Below are 19,619 nucleotides of genomic sequence, written 5' to 3'. Positions count from 1 at the left end.
CATCCTTCCAGAGTCAAGAAAGACACCCCAACACTATCTGAAAAGAAGCAGCTCGTAGAGAAGTAAAAGAGTGAGCATTGAACCCAGAGGGAATGAACCTCCCCTTCGATGATGGCAACGAAGACAACTAAAATGGAAACAGATTGAAATACTATTGATTGGCTGGTTTTAAATATTTGGTTATTTTCCCTGCTACACAGCACAGGTGGCTGGTGAGGTTTTTTATTTTTTCCATACCTGAGAGAAGTATGATTAAGAATTTTTTAACACATCACACACAATTTTCTTTAAAACTAATTTAAAAGAACAATACTTAAATTTTAATATCACATTTCATGGCAGGTGTCTGCTTGTTAGACCTATCTCTACACCAGCATCTGAAACAAGTGCTTAACAAGGACCAAGAAGGTAACAAAAATGAATGAATTGGATTAAGTTTAAAAGAATAGGATATGGCAGTCTTTGGTAACCTGAGGGGCATATGCCCCAAATAAAAGTATCTCAAATTCTGTAGAATGGGGACTTCCCTGGTGGCACAGTGGTTAACAATTCGCCTGCCAATGCAGGGAACACGGGTTCAAGCCCTGGTCCAGGAATATACCACATGTTGCGCAGCAACTAAGCCCATGCACCACAACTACTGAGCCTGTGCTCTAGAGCCCGCGAGCCACAACTACTGAAGCCCAAGTGCCACAACTACTGAAGCCTGCACACCTACAGCCCGTGCTCTGCAACAGAAGCCACCTCAATGAGAAGCCCGCGCACCACAACGAAGAGTAGCCCCCGCCCACCACATCTAGAGAAAGCCCGCAACAACGAAGACCCAAAGCAGACAAAAATTAATTAACTAATTTATTAATTAATTTTTAAAAATTCTGTAGAATTGTTCTGTCCAGTGGGCCACCATTTTGCATCTTCCACAATATGCAATACACATATATATTTATTTTCTGTATTACAGCTATATCAAATTGTATCATAGTTAAATATTTTTATATCTGTTTCCCTGACAGACAGATCAGCCAAAAGCTGCATAAGTGTCCTATTCAACTTTATATCCCCACGATATATACCCTGGCATACAGTAAGCTTGTAATAAATACTTGTGAATGAATAAATACTTGTGAAACTGGTGAATGAATGAATAAATGACTAAGGGTCCATAGCAGCAAATCATCCAGGTCAATGCATTAACTGAATGATGGCAAGATAATCAAATCACAGACATGAGCTTGAGGCCCCTCACAAGGGTCTGCTTGTCTGTGACATGAAGTGCAAACAGCTGACAGCTCTCTGCTTCATGACAGTCTGCAACCTGAGACCCTAGAAACTCAATGTTTGGGAAAGACACTGATTTCTTTCATTTTTAATTAGGTGACCAGTGGTTAGATTATTATTGCTAGAGACAGGCTGATTAAGAAGTCACTGATGAGTCATTTGTCCTCCTTGGAGGGCTGTCACGCGGGCACATTTACATAATGACAGCTTCCCGCTGGGAGCTCTGCTCTCAGCTTGTATTACTTCTGGCAATAAATGCTGGTCTCTCACTGTTTGGCACTTCAGTAACTTTTTCTGAGCAGACATCTTTTAGAGGACATTTTTATTGAAAAACTTTAGAAATGGAATTTGCTTTGGCTTCAAGGTCTCTCTCTCTCTCTCTCTCTCTCTCTCTCTCTCTCTCTCTCTCTCTTTCTTTTTCCTAGAAAATAGGTATCTTGTGGTAGTGGAAGAACGGTAGAAGGAGGGGAGAAAATCTGCTTTGGAGAACTGGTTCCACCCTAGAAAGACTGCTTTGGAGAACTTGTTAAAAGAGAGTCACTGTAGAGGTGGTGGGGAAATATAGGAGAGAGAGAGAGACAGAGACAGAGAGGCAGAGTGTGTGTGTGTCTATGTGTCTGTGTCTGTGTGTGGCTGGGGTAGAAGCTGGAGAGTGAGAGGTGGCTGGGAGGGTCTCTCCTAACTATTGTTGTATCTGAAAAAGCAGAAAAATATCTTTTCACCTGATAAATTTTAAAACTAGAGCAATCCCAAGTCTCTAGTCTGCCTTGTTACTTTTCTTTTTTTAATTTTTCAGTTTCAAAGACTTTCAAAGCTCATTTGTGTCTCTCCACTTTTACGTAAACAGCTGATTATATGCATTAAGTAAAACACTCAGTGAGATAAGACAAAGAGAGAAAGAGTGAGAGAGAGAAAATTCCGCCTCTTAGTACTTCAGATTAGTGAAGCCTTGGTTATTTCCTAAATGGAATACCATTAATCAAGTCTGTAATTTGAATCATAAACACACACACACACACACCAAAAAAATGAAAAAAGAAAAACTAAACTTCAAATGCAACCTTCAAAATAGCTAAATATATATATATATAGGTCATTTGGTTTAAGAGTTCCAAATTAAAGAAAAGTCTAATTGTGTAAAATAAGGAAAACTGGCTTTTACAGTGTTGCCAGCCAGGAGTTCTTCTGGACTACTTAATGATGTTCTACCCATATGTCTGAAATTTTCTGAAATAGGTGAAACATTTTTATGTATTTTTTAGCATTATTAATTTGCTTGGCAAATCTATTTTTCCATAAACAGTGATAGTTATGTTCAGTACAATGTACAAATTGTGGGACATCAAGATTAAAAAAAGTATATTCCAAGAACACAGGGAATTTAACATCAGAAAATCTACTAATGCAATTCATCATACTAACAGATTAAAAAGGAAAAACATAGCAACACGTACTATTTATTTTGCTCAAGAACTTGTAATTTGGGCAGGACTTGATAGAGATGGTCCACCTCTGCTCCACACAGCTTTGGTTGGAGTGGCTTGATTGGGGTTTGTAATTCAACTTCTAAGATAGCTCACTTACAAGCAAGTTGGTACCAGCTATTGTCTAGAAGCTCAGCTGGGATGTTTAGCAGAGGCTCAGTTCCTTTCCATAGGCTGCTTGGGCTTCTTTACAGCATGCAGCTGGGTTCCAAGAGCAAGTGTTCCAAAAGACTTGGGTGGAAGCTGTAAGGCTTCTTAGGATTTAGACTTGGGAGTTCCATAGTATCATGTCTACTGCATTCTATTAGTTAAGCAAGTCTCTAAAGCCAGCCTAGATTCAAGGGGAGGGAACTACCTACTCTGGTTTGGAGATGCTGGAATTTTTCTGTTTTATTTTTTTTTAAGATTTTTTTTGATGTGGACCATTTTTAAAGTCATTATTGAATTTGCTACAATATTGCTTCTACTTTATGTTTTGGTGTTTTGCCTGTGAGGCATGTGGCATCTTAGCTCCCCAACCAGGTATCAAACCCACACCCCCTGCATTAGAAGGTGAAGTCTTAACCACTGGACTGCCAGGGAAGTCCTGAGGTGCTGGCTTTTATAAGAGTTGTACAAGAATACTAGCTGTGTGCACCAGGAGATAACAGGATCTGTGGGAAAGTATAGCTCCTCCTCTCTCAAGGGTCAGACATTCTCACCAACACTTGCTATTTACTGTCTTTTAAAAAAATAAATTAGTACAGCCATTCTAGTAAGTGTGAAGTGGTATCTCATTGTGGTTTTGATTAGCATTTCCCTAATTACTAATGATGTTGAGCATCTTTTCCTGTGGTTCGTGGCCATTACTACATCTTCTTTGGAAGCTCTATTTTCTGTGTTAGTTTTCCTTGTGTACCTGGAAATCCTTGGCTTTTTGCCCTTAAGTGTAAAGAATTTAAAAACTAAATAGATGACTCCCTCTTGTGAGAGCACTGGAATCACTACTAAGTGCTGAAAAATCATAGACAGGAAGACACTGGAACTCACAAAAAAAAATACCCCACATGCAAAGACAAAGAAGAAGCTGCAGTGAGATGGCAGGAGGGGTGCAATCACAATAAAATTAAATCCCATAACCGCTGGGTGGGTGACTCACAAACTGGAGGACAATTATACCACAGAAGTCCACAAACTGAGCCCTACATCAGGCTTCCCAACCTGGGGGTCCAGCAACGAGAGGAGGAATTCCCAGAGAATTAGACTTTGAAGGCTAGCAGGATTTGATCGCAAAACTTAGACAGGACTAGGGGAAAGAGAGACTCCACGCTTGGAGGGCACATACAAAGTAATGTGTGCATCAGGACCCAGGAGGAAAGAGCAGTGACCCCATAGGAGACTGAACCAGACTTACCTGCTACTGTTGGAGGGTCTCCTGCAGAGGTGGGGCATGGAAGTGGCTCACCACAGGGACAAGGACACTGGCAGCAGAAGTTCTGGGAAGTACTCCTTAGCATGAGCCCTCTCGGAGTCCACCATTAGCCCCACCAAAGAGCCTGTAGTCTCCAGTGCTGGTTGCCTCAGGCCAAACAACCAACAGGGAGGGAACTCAGCCCTACCCATCAGCAGACAAGTGGATTAAAGTTTTACTGAGCTCTTCCCACCAGAGCAACAGCCAGCTCTACCCACCACCAGTCCCTCCCATCAGGAAGCATGCACAAGCCTCTTAGATAGCCTCATCCACCACAGGGAAGACAGCAGAAGCAAGAACTGCAACCCTGCAGCCTGTGGAAAGAAAACCACATTCACAGAAAGATAGACAAAATGAAAAGGCAGAGGACTATGTATCAGATGAAGGAACAAGATAAAACCCCAGAAAAACAACTAAATGAAGTGGAAATAGGCAAACTTCCAGAAAAAGGATTCAGAATAATGATAATGAAGATTATCCAGGACCTCGGAAAAAGAATGGAGGCAAAGATGAAGAAGATGAAAGAAATGTTTAACAAAGACCTAGAAGAATTAAAGAACAAACAAACAGAGAGGAACAATACAATAACTGAAATGAAAAATACACTAGAAGGAATCAATAGCAGAATAACTGAGGCAGAAGAACGGATAAGTGACGTGGAAGACAGAATGGTAGAATTCACTGCTGCGGAACAGAATAAAGGAAAAAGAATGAAAAGAAATGAAGACAGGGCTTCCCTGGTGGCGCAGTGGTTGGGAGTCCGCCTGCCGATGCAGGAGACACGGGTTCGTGCCCTGGTCCGGGAGGATCCCACATGCCGCGGAGCGGCTGAGCCCGTGAGCCATGGCCGCTGAGCCTGTGCGTCCGGAGCCTGTGCTCCGCAGCGGGAGAGGCCGCAGCAGTGAGAGGCCCGCATACCGAAAAAAGAAAAAAAAAAAAAAAAAAAAAAAAAAAAGAAATGAAGACAGCCTAAGAGACATCTGGGACAACATTAAATGCACCAACATTCACATTATAGGAGTCCCAGGATGAGATGAGAAAGAGAAAGACCCAAGAAAATATTTGAAAGGATTATAGTCTAAAACTTCCCCAATATGGGAAAGGAAATAGCCACCCAGGTCCAGGAAGCACAGAGATCCCCAGGCAGGATAAACCCAAGGAGAAACATGCTAAGACAAATAATAATCAAATTGACAAAAATTAAAGACAAAGAAAAATTATTGAAAGCAACTAAGGAAAACAATAAGTAACATACAAGGGAACTCTCATAAGGTAAACAGCTGATTTTTCAGTAGAAACTCTAGAAGCCAGAACGGATTGGGACAATATATTCAAAGTAATGAAAGGGAAGAACATACAACCAAGATTACTCTACCGGCAAGGATCTCATTCAGATTTGACAGAGAAATCAAAAGCTTTACAGACAAGCAAAAGCTAAGAGAATTCAGCACCACCAAACCAGCTCTACAACAAATGCTAAAGGAACTTCTCTAAGTGGGAAACACAAGAGAAGAAAAGGACCTACAAAAACAAACCCACAACAATTAAGAAAATGGTAATATTGATAATTATCTTAAATGTGAATGGATTAAATGCCCCAACCAAAAGACACAGGCGTGCTGAATGGATAAAAAAACAAGACTCATGTATCTGTCTACAAGAGACCCACTTCAGACCTAAGGACACATACAGACTGGAAGTGAGGGGATGGAAAAAGATATTCCATGCAAATGGAAATCAAAAGAAAGCTGGAGTAGCAATACTCATATCAGATAAAATAGATTTTAAAATAAAGAATGCTACAAGAGACAAGGAAGGACAATACATAATGATCAAGGGATCAATCTGAGGAAAAGATATAACAATTATAAATATATATGCACCCAACATAGGAGCACCTCAATACATAAGGGAAATGTTAACAGCCATAAAAGAGGAAATTGACAATAACACAATAATAGTGGGGGACTTTAACACCTCACTTACACCAATGGACAGATCTTCCAGACAGAAAATTAATAAGCAAATACAAGCTTTAAATGACACAATAGACCAGATAGATTTAATTGATATTTATAGGACATTCTATCCAAAAACAGCAGATTATATTTTCTTCTCAAGTGCACATGGAACGTTCTCCAGTATAGATCACCTCTTGGGTCACAAATCAAGCCTCTGTAAATTTAAGAAAATTGAAGTCATATCAAGCATCTTTTCCGACCACAGCCCTATGAGATTAGAAATCAGTTACAGGGAAAAAAACGGAGAAACACAAACACATGGAGCCTAAACAATGCGTTACTAAATAACCAATAGATTACTGAAGAAATCAAAGAGGAAATCAAAAAATACCTAGAGACAAATGACAATGAAAACACAATGATATGTATATGTATAACTGATTCACTTTGTTGCAAAGGAAAAACTAACACACTATTGTAAAACAGTTATACTCCAATAAAGATGTTTTAAAAAAAAAAGAAAACACAATGATCCAAAACCTATGGGATGCAGCAAAAGCAGTTCTAAGAGGGAAGTCTACAGCAATACAATACTATCCTAGCTCAAGAAACAAGAAAAATCTCAAATAAACAATCTAACCTTACACCTAAAGGAACTAGAGAAAGAAGAACAAACAAAACCCAAAGTTAGTAGAAGGAAAGAAATCATAAAGATCAGAGCAGAAATAATGAAATAGAAACAAAGAAAACAATAACAAAGATCAATAAAACTAAAAGCTGGCTCTTTGAGAAGATAAACAAAATTGATAGACTTTTATCCAGACTCATCAAGAAAAAGAGAGGACTCAAATCAATAAAATTAGAAATGAAAATGAAGTTACAACTGTCACTGCAGAAATACAAATCATCATAAGAGATTACTACCAGCAACTCTATGCCAATAAAACAGACAACCTGGAAGAAATGGACAAATTCTTAGGAAGGTATAACCTTCCAAGACTGAACCAGGAAGAAATAGAAAATATGAACAGACCAATCACAAGTACTGAAATTGAAACTGTGATTAAAAATCTTCCAACAAACAAAAGCCCAGGACAGATGGCTTCACAGGTGAATTCTATCAAACATTTAGAGAAGAGCTAATACCCATGCTTCTCAAACTCTTCCAAAAAATTGCAGAGGAAGGAACACTCCCAAACTCATTCCAAAGTCCACCGTCACTCTGATGACAAAACCAGACAGAGATGGTACAAAAAAAAATTACAGACCACTATCACTGATGAACATAGATGCAGAATTCCTCAACAAAATACTAGCAAACAGAATCCAACAACACATTAAAAGAACCATACACGGGCTTCCCTGGTAGCGCAGTGGTTGAGAGTCCACCTGCCTATGCAGGGGACACGAGATCATGCTCTGGTCTGGGAAGATCCCACATGCCGCAGAGTGGCTGCGCCCATGAGCCATAGCCACTGAGCCTGCGCATCCGGAGCCTGTGCTCTGCAACGGGAGAGGCCACAACAGTGAGAGGCCCACGTACTGCAAAAAAAAAAAAAAAAAAAAAAAGAATCATACACCATGATCAAGTGGGATTTACCCCAGGGATTCAAGGATTCTTCAATATATGCAAATCAATCAGTGTGATATACCATATTAACAAATTGAAGAATAAAAACCATATGATCATCTCAATAGATGCAGAAAAAGCTTTTGACAAAATTCAACACAAATTTATGATAAAAACTCTCCAGAAAGTGGGCATAGAGGGAACCTACCTCAACATAATAAAGGCCATATACAACAATCCCACAGCAAACATCATTCTCAATGGTGAAAAACTGAAAGCATTTCCTCTAATATCAGGAACAAGACAAGGATGTCCACTCTTGCTACTCTTATTCAACATAGTTTTGGAAGTCCAAGCCACATTAATAAGAGAAGAAAAAGAAATAAAAATAATCCAAATTGGAAAAGAAGTAAAATTGTCACTGTTTGCAGATGACATGATACTATACATAGGAAGTCCTAAAGATGCCACCAGAAAACCGCTAGAGCTAATCAATGAATTTGGTAAAGTTGCAGGATACAAAATTAATGCACAGAAATCTCTTGAATTCCTATACACTAACAATTAAAGATCAGAAAGAGAAATTAAAGAAACAATCCTGGGGGCTTCCCTGGTGGTGCAGTGGTTGGGAGTCCACCTGCTGATGCAGGGGACATGGGTTCGTACCCCGGTCCAGGAGGATCTCACATGCTGCGGAGCGGCTGGGCCTGTGAGCCATGGACACTGAGCCTGCACATCTGGAGCCTGTGCTCCGCAACGGGAGAGGCCACAACAGTGAGAGGCCCGCGCACCACAAAAAAAGAAACAAAAACAAAAATGAAACAATCCCATTCACTATTGTAACAAAATGAATAAAATACCTAGGAATAAACCTACCTAAGGAGGTAAAAGACCTGTAGTCAGAAAACTATAAGACACTGATGAAAGAAATCAAAGGTGACACAAACAGATGGAGAGATATACCATGGTCTTGGATTGGAAGAATCGATATTGTGAAAATAGCTATACTACCCAAAGCAATCTACAGATTGAATGCAATACCTATCAAATTACCAATGGCATTTTTTACAGAACTAGAAAAAAAAATCTTAAAATTTGTATGGAGACACAAAAGACCCTGAATTGCCAAAGCAATCTTGAGGGTAAAAAACGGAGTTGGAGGAATCAGACTCCCTGGCTTCAGACTATAATACAAAGCAACGGTAATCAAGACAATATGATACTGGCACAAAAACAGAAATATAGATCAATGGAACAGGATAGAAAGCCCAGAGATAAACCCACACACCTATGGTCAACTAATCTATGACAAAGGAGGCAAGGATATACAATGGAGAAAAGACAGTCTCTTCAATAAGTGGTGCTGAGAAAACTGGACAGCTACATGTAAAAGAATGATATTAGAACACTCCCTACCACCATACACAAAAATAAACTCAAAATTGATTAAAGACCTAGATGTAAGACCAGACACTATAAAACTCTTAGAGGAAAACATAGGAAGAACAATCTTTGACATAAATCAGAGCAACATCTTTTTTGACTCACCTCCTAGAGTAATGGAAATAAAAACAAAAATAAACAAATGGGACCTAATGAAACTTAAAAGTTTTTGCACAGCAAAGGAAACTATAAACAAGACGAAGACAACACGCAGAATGAGAGAAAATATTTGCAAATGAATCAATGGACAAAGGATTAATCTCCAAAATATATAAACAAGTCATGCAGCTCAATATTAAAAACCAAACAGAAAACGGGCAGAAAACCTAAATAGACATTTCTCCAAAGAAGACATACAGATTGCCAAGAGGCACATGAAAAGCTGCTCAACATCTAATTATTAGAGAAATGCAAAACAAAACTACTATGAGGTATCACCTCACACCAGTTAGAATAGGCATCATCAGAAAATCTACAAACAATAAATGCTGCAGAGGGTGTGGAGAAAAGGGAACCTTCTTGCAGTGTTGGTAGGAATGTAAATTGGTACAACCACTATGGAGAACAGTATGGAGGCTTCTTAAAAAACTAAAAATAAAATTATCATATGACCCAGCAATCCCACTAGTGGGCATTTGCCCAGAGAAAACCATAATTCAAAAAGACACATGCACCCCCATGTTCATTGCAGCACTATTTACAATAGCCAGGTCATGAAAGCAACCTACATGCCCATCGACAGGTGAATGAATAAAGAAGATGTGGTACATATATACAGTGGAATATTACTCAGCCGTAAAAAGGAAAGAAATTTTTAGAGACGTGGATGGACCTAGAGACTGTCATAAAGAGTGAAGTAAGTCAGAAAGAGAAAAACAAATATCGTATATTAACTCATACATGTGGAATCTAGAAAAATGGTATAGATGTACTGGTTTTTAAGGCAGAAATAGAGACACAGATGTAGAGAAGAAATGTATGGACACCAAGGGGGAAAAGTGGGGGGATGATGTTTGGATGAATTGGGAGATTGGGATTGACACATGTACACTAATATGTATAAAATGGATAACTAATAAAACCTGCTGTATAAAAATAAAATTTAATTTAATTTAAAAAAAGGTAATTAGAAATGGGCATGTGAATGAGGGCTATCAACGCTGAGCTTCTCTTTAAGTTTATCTGGATAAACTTCATTTGATGTTGATATATTTAGGTATTTCCTCTTGGCCTTGTTAGATTTCTAAGAGTCTTCTGACACTGACTGGAGGGAAAGAGTCTGGCTGACTGTTCCAGATGCTCACTGAGGGATGAAGGTCTCTGCATTCAGCATTCAGTAAAGTGTATGGTCACTTATTCCCTCTGCTTCTGTCATTGTACCCATGTTTCCTCAGCTGTGGATGAATTCCCTTCCCTATCACCCCCTGTACAGAGATTCTGATCTACTCTCTCCGGAGATAAACCTCTGGCTTTCTGCCTGGATGGACACTGGGAAGTTGCCCAGAAGTGTGGAAAGCAAGAGGTAATTTAAAAATATATTCATATATGAAACAATAGTAACCCTGTACTACTTTTTATAGTTTGATCCCAACACACACACCCATACAAGAACACATTTCACATCCATTTCCAAATGTACCTGGAACTAACGGTTCCTGAGCCTTCTCAAGACTCTGGAGTAAACTGTGAATTGTGTTCATTCTCAGCTTTCTCAGCTCTTAGCTGAAGATCTGGTCTTCTAGTCAGTTTACCCTCCACGATCCACTTTCCACCTTGCAAAATTGGGTTGCTGTTTTCTCCTCTCAACTTGTCACTGTGTTGAGAGTTTTTGACATCTTAAAGTATACCTTGTCTCTGGTCAAAAGGTAAAAACTCGCAGTTATAAGATAAATACGTACTGGGGATGCAATGTACAGCATAGTAACTATGGTTAACAATACTGCAGTATTTGAAAGTTGCTAAGAGAGTAGATGTTAAAAGTTCTCATCACAAGAAAAAAATTGTAACTATGTGAGGTAATTGATGCTAACTAAAGTTGCTTTGGTGATCATTTTGCAATATACACATATATCAAATCATTATGTTGTACAGCTTAAACTAATACAATGTTGTATGTCAACTATATCAATAACTTTGGGAGGGGGGAAAAAATCTTTGGCTGAAGTTTTAGCATGTTTTGGGAAAGGAATGAGATTATATGCATTATTTTATCCCAGTCAGCATCTCAACCTACAGTCTTAGTAGTTTTGTTTTCTATATAAATATATATATATTTATATATATATATGTGATGTATATATTTTTCTAGCTGCTGAACAGTGTTTAAGTTTGTTCCCCACCGGAAATGTTAGCCTCTGAAAGTGAATAAGGAAGACTGACACAAAAATAATCTAGTCTCTAAGTGAAGGGGCTATAACTTTCTGATATATAACCAAGCTTGTAAAACTACTCTGAAATGACTAACTACTGTATATTCTTTGGTAGTTTAACTTCTACAGACTTTTAAGTTTAATGGTGTGTAAAATTTTATTGGATGGCATAGCAGTGGATCCTGGAACCAGACTTCATGGGTTTGGAAACAAGACCTTGGGTAGTTTACTGAATTCCTTTGAGACTTAGTTTGTTCAACTCTAAAAGAGAAATGATGTGTATTGACCTAATAGTTTTATTGAGAGGATGAAATGAGTTAAAGCATATAAAGTGCTTTGAATAGTGCCTGGTATCTAGTAAGTGCACAATAAATGTTAGGAATTAGAAGTGAAATGCAATTTAAGGTATTGACATTACATTGTTTTAAGTGTGCAAATCCTTAAGATAATTTTGTATAGTACTCATGAAATTAAATGGCCTTATAGGGCTTCCCCGGTGGCGCAGTGGTGGAGAGTCCGCCTGCCGATGCAGGGGACATGGGTTCGTGCCCCAGTGTGGGAGGATCCCACATGCCGCGGAGAGGCTGGGCCCGTGAGCCATGGTCGCTGAGCCTGCGCGTTCGGAGCCTGTGCTCCGCAACGGGAGAGGCCACAACAGTGAGAGGCCCGGGTACCGCAAAAAAATAAATAAATAAACAAAAATAAATGGCTTTACCAATCTTAAAAAAGAGTGACCTTTGAAAAAGTTAACACTTCTGTTTCTTTAAAAGAAAAATTCAAAACATAATAATTTTTAGTTTGTACCTACTTAAACTTCATCCATTCTGCTAAAACTTAGGAGAAAATAATCCTTTAAATTTTGTTGTAATTGTACTTACATAAATTAAAAGTATGAAGCAGCCATTGTGTATGTCAACTTAATAAAGCCAGTATATAATTAAGAGCAAGCTAAGCTCCATGTGTTAGGTAACTCCTTCCTTCTTTAGGTTACACGCGGTTTAAAGAATTACCTCTTTCTTTTGGTAATTAAAGCCAAGCAAATTTTTTGTCTTTCCACTATCAAAATGAACTCCCTTTTATGCCTTGTTGATTAATTAGAGGATATAAGTCTTCCCTAGTGATAAAAATATTTTACCACTTGAAAACCAGCTTTGCATTATCTCTTTTCTAGCTGCTGGTTGAAATCTAGGATGAAGCAAGACTGGCATCTAGTGGTCATATGTGTTCATTACATACAGTTATGCCATTGGAAATATTTCGTTTGGGTTTTAAGGCTCCTTTTTATTAAAGAAACAAACAAAAATAAAATTAAAAACTTTTCAGTGAGTACTTTCATATTTTGTGAACTTCAAAAGTTGTTTTGAGGGACTTCCCTGGTGGCTCAGTGGTGAAGTATCATATCAGCCTGCCAATGCAGAGGACACGGGTTTGATCCCTGGTCTGGGAAGATCCCACATGCCGTGGAGCAACTAAGTCCGTGAGCCACAACGACTGAGGCTGCGTGCCGCAACTACTGAAGCTGTGCGCCTAGAGCCCGTGCTCCACAAGGAGGGAAGCCACCACAATGAGAAGCCTCCCACGCACCACAACGAAGAGTAGCCCCCACTCTCCGCAACTAGAGAAAGCCCACGGGCAGCAACGAAGACCCAACGCAGCCAAAAAAAAAACACGTTTTTTTGAGGTAAAATTTGTAGAAGATTACAAAAGTAATAAGGGACTTGTATGCAATGAAAATAAATTAGGGGGCATTTTGAATTCCAAAAGTACACACAAAAAAATGGCAACTAGATTTATCTTGTTTCACGTTTTTAGGTTACAAAAAGTATATTGATTCTTCTGAAAATATATGGGGATTTTGCAGAATTCCTCCCACAAATCAATTTAAAAGACATCGAAAGCAAAAAAAAAAAAGAAGGAAAAAGATACTACAACAACAACAACAAAAATGTATAAAGACAAAATGATCAACACTGAACTAAGGGGACATGTCTAATCTTGTCTATAAACTTCACAAGGCATCAATGAAGAATAATTCAATTTAGAGCAGGGTAAATATAAATGCCAGGAGTAAAGAGTAAAGGACAAGTTGGCAGGGCAAGACATTGTAAAAAACTTCGTTCATGTTACCCAGATTGGAAGTACTAGAACTGATGACAGGAGCATACTGGGAAAAAGACAGGGAATCTAGTCTTTGGGGCCCTTCAGCCCACATTCCAAGGCAGAAGCTAGAAGAAATACCAAGCAGGAGAGCTCTTCTCCTCGACCCATCACAAAGTGGGGAGGGGATGGGGATAATTCCTGGGACCATTAACTCAATTTTGAGTGATAGTGGCAAGGAAAAGCAGATAAGTGTGGAGATGTAGGTGCAGACACACACACACACACACACACACACACACACACACACACGACAAGACATATGATGACTGTTCCCCAAAGTGGTTCACTCATTCTAAAGATAAGAGAAAAACACATTAAAAATAATATGTCCTCACAATTGGTTGGGAAATATCACTATCTCAATTCATCTAGTCTCAGGTGCAGGAGTTTTTTTTTATTTTTTTATTTTTTAACATCTTTATTGGAGTATAACTGTTTTACAATGGTGTGTTAGTTTCTGCTTTATAACAAAGTGAATCAGTTTTACATATACATATGTTCCCGCATCTCTTCCCTCTTGCGTCTCCCTCCCTCCCTCCCACCCTCCCTATCCCACCCCTCTAGGTGGTCACAAAGCACAGAGGTGATCTCCCTGTGCTATGCAGCTGCTTCCCACTAGCTATCTAATTTACATTTGTTAGTGTATATACGTCCCTGCCACTCTCTCACTTCATCACAACTTACCCTTCCCCCTCCCCATATTCTCAAGTCCATGCTCTAGTAGGTCTGTGTTTTATTCCCGTCCTACCCCTAGTCTCTTCATGACATTTTTTTTCTTAGATTCCATATATATGTGTTAGCATATAGTATTTGTTTTTCTCCTTCTGACTTACTTCACTCTGTATGACAGACTCTAGGTCCATCTACCTCACTACAAATAACTCAATTTCATTTCTATTTGTGGCTGAGTAATATTCCATTGTATATACATGTCACATCTTCTTTATCCATTCATCTGTTGATGGACACTTAGGTTGCTTCCATGTCCTGGCTATCGTAAATAGAGCTGCAATGAACATTTTGGTACATGACTCTTTTTGAATTATGGTAGGTGCAGGAGTTTTAACAGAATTATGAAGAAAGGGAAAGCGGAGATAAATTTCTCTGAATATAGTTACCCATAGACATGGCTTCCTCCCTCTCCAGCTCATGCAGCTACATAAATGAACAGAGGATAGAACATTTCATCTTCTAGCTCTAGTGAAGACTCAAATAGTACCCAGAGAAATAGGAAAATAAGCCAATAAGAAGCCATAGATGTTATTTCTAGACAAATAATAATCCTGAATAAACTATTCTGATTCAAAGTTGTGAATAAGAGAGACTCTTTAATATGTCTCTCTTTAATATATAATATATATCTATATTTAATATCTATATTTAATATATCTATATTAAATATAGATATATAATATATATCTATATTTAATATATCTATATTAAATATAGATATTTAATAATATCTATAAAAGAGAAAAAGAAATCAAACACCAGCATCAAAGAGAATACTCTGGACAAAGTTTACTCTTGCAAATAGAAAAAAATTTAGAAAACAATGTTTAATAATGTGAGAAAAAAGTTGACATAAGAGAATTGAATAAAAACAGAACAGAGTTCAGTATTTTAGAAGGAAGATAATATTGTTGGACCTCAAGTTCATTAGGAGCAAAATTTACCCTACAGAGAAATGAAAAAATAACATTGAGATATGTTGAAGATATCCACACAATGCATAGGAAAAAAAGGATAAAGATAAGTTAGAAAAAAAATAATTAGATATAGAAGAAAGACAACAGAAAGCTAAAATATAAATAATTGGTACCAATAAAAGGGCAGGCCCTATGGAACACTAACAATTTTTAAAATTTTTCAATAAATGGAGGCTTACCTAAATCTACAGATTTAAAGGGATCATTGTATTACAGATAAAAATTAATTAACTGAAATAAACTGCTCCACAAAATCATGTATAAATATGATTGATGTCTCATTCATTTTATTTAATTATTCAGTTTCCTAACTGCTTTATTAGCAGGAAGTCCAGTTATCTCCCTCTTGCATCTCAATCCTGTTACAGATCTATACAAGAATTCTTGTGGCCATTACAATCTCCAAAAGGTCAAAAGGAGGCTACTCCGGCCTCCACATCTATGCAGGAATAGCACTGCACCACGATCAGTCAATTTCCATCATTAGCTCCCACTGCAACCCAACAGGTTGCTGAAAATTGGTTCATATAAATGAGGGAAATAGCAAATCATCATCAGGCAAATAGCATAGTAATAATGTGGCAGGCAAGAACAACCAATGGATACCAGAAATGAGTGGGCCATGTATAATGAGAAATAGGGTAGTCTCAAAGAATCTCCCTCCAAGATATTTATTAATTGAAAAGGAAAAATGAAAACATCACATTGGAAAAATGCTGCCAACACCACTTTAACCAAGTGATCAAGGCTAATATCCCCAGTAATGTGACATAGTGACATCATTGTACCTCCTGAAAGGATGCACTGATAAGAGCATCTTCACTTCCATGTTTTTTTGCCAAAATGTATAACTTGCATCTAATCATGCATAATAAAATACTGGACAAACCCAAACTGAGGGACTTTCTAAAACAATAACTGACCAGTAAGTGCTCTTCAAAAGCGTCAAGATCCTAAAAGACAAAGTAGGACTGAGGAAATGTGACAGATAGAGGAGGTAAAGGAAGCATGAACTAAATGCAGTGTGGCATCCCAAATAGGATACTGGACTAGAAAAAGGACCCTATGAGAAAACGGAAAAGATTTGAGTAAGATCTGTAGTTTAGTCAATATCATTGTTTCAATGCTAATTTCCTGGTTTTGACAATTCTATTGTGATTATGCAATCTGTTGTTAACATTAGGGGAAACTGGGTGGAGGGCAAATGGGAATTTGCAAATTCCCATTTTGCAAATGGGAAGTTTTTGCAACTTTTCTACAAGTTTAGAATTATTTCAAAATAGAAAGGTTTTTTTAAGTCCATATAATTCATTTAATCCTGACACAGATCCCTGTCAGGGGCACATTGTCCTTTGAAAGGGAGTGATCCTCAGTGCTGTCCCAGCCAAGTTCGTCCCACCTTGGGCTCCTTGGAGAGTAGCTTTTTGTGCTCAGCTCTTTCCATTTTCTATACACAGGCATGTCTTTGGGTTTCTGTTGGGCCAGAAGTTCTGGAGTGGGACTGGTTTCTTGTTTTGGCCTCCACATGATGTCAAAACTATGTCTGCTTTTCACCACAGAAAATAATAGACAGGGCTTCCCTGGTGGCGCAGTGGTTGAGAATCCGCCTGCCGATTCAGGGGACACGGGTTCGTGCCCCGGTCCGGGAAGATCCCACATCCCGCGGAGCAGCTGGGCCCGTGAGCCATGGCCGCTGAGCCTGCGCGTCCGGAGCCTGTGCTCCGCAGCGGGAGAGGCCACAACAGTGAGAGACCCGCATACCGCAAAAAAACAAAGCAAAAGATGAAAGGTCAGATTATTACCCTTTCCCTAAGCTATTCTCCCACTACCTCATTCACCCCAGATGTAGCAGACATAATTGGTTCCATCCCACCTTCCCTGACCCCATGAGTTCACGTGTACCTGCTATAGGCAGTTTCCAGTATGCTGACGTTCTCACCTCCAGTGTCTCTTCACTTCTTTGCTTGAGGGAAGTGAAGAGGCACTGAGGGATCTTAGTCCTGGCCAGCGAGTATAACCTGCAGTGTTGGGAGGGGGCAGAATTGCTTTGTAATAACAAGACAGTGAAATTGCTTAGATAAATCCAGCAGGATTAGGATCAATGATCATGAGTTTTCAGTGAGGCTGATCTTCTCTATTGTGTGACTTTCATCATCAATGTCCAGCTGAGCTGGTGCAGAAATGAACAGCAGATAGTTGGGTTAATCCAGGGTAAAGTTTTGCCAGACATGGGACAAAAGATAAAAGAGCATAGGAATTTAGAGAATGGGCAAAGGCATTGTTGAAACAATAAACCTAATTTACGCTGGAAAAAAGAGTAGTGTAAAAAAAATGGTTGGTAGACAGAAAGAAAGTGGAGAGACCAATGCATAAGTATATTTTTATGCATTTCCATCTTTATGCAGATTTCCTACATTTGCTGAATGAATGAATGACTCTTTTAAAAGAGTGAGCCTTTTATTTTATTCTTTATACTTTATACATGTTATATATTCTTGTATATATTTTATGTTAATTATCAAATATTTTACATAAAAAGAAAATGCGGAGGTGAAAACACAAAATTTATTTCTGTTACAAATCTCTTTACTAGGTAGATTACACAGTCAAACCTTCCCGTTTACAATTGATGCAACCCATGCTTTGTTCCTCAAACAGAGGATTTCTCTTTTTTTTGAAAAAAATAATGATCCTTAGTTGGTAACAGATTAGAAGTGCTATATCTTCAGGTGCCTGTTCCCAGGGAGCTTCCAGTCGAGGCAAGAATTTACTCACAAGGTAGCATTGATAAAATGAACATGACATCCCTTTAAGAAAGTTTGCTGACCACACCAGGTCACCATATTCTAAGGTCTTCTCCACACCATGTCAAGTATGACCTGGCTCATGCTAACAAACTCTCCTGCTCTGGTCTGTCCAGCAAGGCCAGGTGGAGTTACATGACAGCTCAGGTGATGATCAAAATGGTTGCGACAACTAAGAACAACCCTGGGGCCACAGGAGAAAACTTTATAGAAATTCCGCAAACGCCCTGTGTGCAGATGACCTCACTGCAGCCAACACAGCACCTGTCAGGAGAGCCAGCAAAGACTGGGATTGGGGCCTTCCCTGGTGGTCCAGTGGTTGAGTCCACCTTGCTGGTTCAATCCCTGGTCAGGTAACTAGGATCCAACATGCTGTGGAGCAACTAAGCCCATGGGCCACAACTAGAGAGAAACCCACGCAGAGCAATGAAAGATCCTGTGTGCTACAACTAAGACCCAGTGCACCCCCAAAAATAATTTTTTTTTTTAAAGCTTAGGGGCTTCCCTGGTGGCGCAGTGGTTGAGAATCTGCCTGCCAATGCAGGGCACACGGGTTCGAGCCCTGGTCTGGGAGGATCCCACATGCCGCGGAGCAACTAGGTCCGTGAGCCACAACACCTGAGCCTGCGCGTCTGGAGCCTGTGCTCCGCAACAAGAGAGGCCATGGTAGTGAGAGGCCCGCGCACTGCAATGAAGAGTGACCCCCGCTTGCCGCAACTAGAGAAAGCCCTCGCACAGAAACGAAGATCCAACACAGCCAAAAATAAATAAATAATTTTTTTAAAAAGACTTGTTTAACATGAAAGGTAATAGATATTTTTTTAAAATGCTTAAGAAGACTACAGTTTCAAATAACCTCCTCTTCATATATTGGACGGAGATATTAAAAAAACAAAAAAGACTGCGTTTGCTCCTCGACATATGGATTTACCGTCACTTCGAAGTCTGAAGAAGACCAGCGTCTTCTTCTGCCATCTAGTGATCATTAGTGGAAATGCAGACCCCCAAACTTCCTGAAAGACTGCAGCAGTCTGGTTCCGGGTTAGAGCTGGCCGAAAGAGAAATCAGGGGGAGATTGGAAAACAGAAGTGAAGCTGCAGTCAGTGCTCTCTGAAGGTCACTGTGGTTAGAGGCGGTGTGAGAGCCAGACACAGAGGTGCCGGCGGGCTCCGGTTTGTACTCCTTTCTGACCTCACTCCCAGCTCTTCCCCGACAGCGGGCTGTTCTCAGCAACAGCAAAGCAACCCCACACCCACCACCAAATGCTCCTCTGTAACTCAGAGGCAACAGCCAAGAGGAGGGAGTGAACTTCCCTAGAAGTTGACGCCAGCCCTTCAGGGTCCCACGCTAGTAGTGGATGTGCCTGGCTTCCTCCACGCTCACGCTCGGAC

This window comes from Kogia breviceps, chromosome 4, assembly GCF_026419965.1.
Source record: "Kogia breviceps isolate mKogBre1 chromosome 4, mKogBre1 haplotype 1, whole genome shotgun sequence".
Lineage (NCBI taxonomy): Eukaryota > Metazoa > Chordata > Mammalia > Artiodactyla > Physeteridae > Kogia > Kogia breviceps.
Note: the sequence above shows the minus strand (reverse complement) of the source record.